General features: G+C 32.0%; 1 non-coding gene across 1 annotated transcript; it reads left to right on the top strand.

Annotated features, from left to right (window-relative positions):
• The first annotated feature begins 210 nt into the window (after positions 1-210).
• LOC111759775 (U6 spliceosomal RNA) lies at positions 211-313 on the top strand. The gene has a single exon (XR_002793666.1). It is a non-coding gene; the product is annotated as a U6 spliceosomal RNA (small nuclear RNA).
• Positions 314-1,840: the final 1,527 nt, after the last annotated feature.

Genomic DNA, 1,840 nt, shown 5'->3' with positions numbered 1-1,840 from the left:
TAATTTCAATTTCTTGAGTTGAAACACCAAATTAAAAAACAATTTAAATGTCTCAGCCTTTTAGGAAAAAAATCAATGGTTTAAAATTAATTTCATTTTTTAAACTCACTGTTAACTCAATAAAGCCTTTTGGGCTTTTAAAGCTAATTGTCTTTGAACTCATTTTAAATTCAAAAGTCTATAATTTTGATAATGTTTTAAATGCTATCCTCACTACACCAGTTCATATTATAAACTTAGAAGGATACAGAAAAAATTAATGAGGCCCCAGTGCAAGGATGGTACCCATATTTTCGAACCATTCCTTACTATTTTTATAGAAGAACAGAGAGTATATTATCCCATTTTTGTTTAAGAAAACCCTATGTGAGTATGTGTATACTTGTACAGAGTGAAGATTTATGTAGTCATTGAAAAAATAGAAGAGTCTATGCACTAGAATGTTGACAGTTGTTATCTCTGGGAAGTGAAGAACATGGAGATTTTTCTATAATTTTTCACTTCTATTTTAACTTATTTCCAAAAAATTTCTTTTATTTTTGTGATTAAAAATATATTTGCTATCTGAAAACAAGTAATTAAAATATTTTGAGCCTTTAATCAAACAATTTTGTTTGAATGTGGTCAGGTTATTGTCCTTGTGTGAATGGAACCATTTTCACTATGGGACTTAAGCTTTCTTCTTGACACTGTGGTCACAGAAAAGTCTACATGCATGTCTATGTGTCATCCCCCTATTCAAGTGAAGTAGCCAAGTCAAGTGAAGTTGATTCAGGAGACAGGGTGGTTTCCATACCAAAACCAGAAAACCAGGATGGAAAACACTAATGAAGACTTTGGAATATATTCTGAGCAGCGGTTTTGACATTGCTGGAGTACTGGGTTGAGAACAGAAGGGGATGATATGTGGAGACCCAACAAAGAAGAAGTCCCAAGAGTGAGGACCTGTTCATGGATGTACGGCTTTGTTCTGGGAGTAGATGATCGGCCAGCCCAGACTAATGTCCTCTTCACCTGGCAGGTATTTTCTTCAGATGGAGATAAGCTCAATTTCACAAGTAATGAATGCCTTTCAAAAAATTCTCTTTGCTCTTAGTCTAGGGTCACCAAATTGCCTTATATTTTATATCTAACTAAAAGAACTGTTGATGCTCTAAATGGTAATAATTGCAATAGATAAAAAATAAAAACCACAAAAATACAAATGGTGTAGTTAACCTTTAACATTTTGGATTTATCCTCCTATATTTTTATATAAATACATTAAAAGTATATTTTATACCTAATAAGATCAAAACATATACACTGAGAGTACTTATTTTCTCACATAATATACTATGGACATTGTCCATGCCCTTGGTCTTCTATAGCAATAAAATTTTAAATATTTTAATATTCCAGTTTAATATCCTACTCTAAAAATATAAAATTTTTTAAACAAATCTATTTTATTGATACATATAAATAAAGCATACAATTCATCCAAATTGTACAATCAATGGTGTTTTCTATAATCGCATAGTTTAAAATACAAATTTTAATAACTTTTTATAGATTCAATCATTTCCCCCATCAATGTATGCTCAAGTTCTAACACCTGGTCTTATGGATATAAATTCATTTGTAATTAGGATCTTGGAGGATCCTATTAAGATGAGGCCATGCTGATTTGGAGTGGGCCTTAATCCAATATGACTGGAGTTTCTTATAAGCAGAAGGAGACCTAAGGGGAAAAGACAGCTGAGTAAAAGGTAGAAACAGATCAACATGTGATGGAAGCATAGATTGAGTTATGGATTGTTGGCAAACCACCACAGGAAAGCTATGGACTTTGGAGAAA

The sequence above is a fragment of the Dasypus novemcinctus genome, chromosome 25 (assembly GCF_030445035.2).
Source record: "Dasypus novemcinctus isolate mDasNov1 chromosome 25, mDasNov1.1.hap2, whole genome shotgun sequence".
Classification (NCBI taxonomy): domain Eukaryota; kingdom Metazoa; phylum Chordata; class Mammalia; order Cingulata; family Dasypodidae; genus Dasypus; species Dasypus novemcinctus.
The sequence above is the reverse complement of the archived record's forward strand: the minus strand, read 5'-3'. Positions and strand labels throughout refer to the sequence as shown.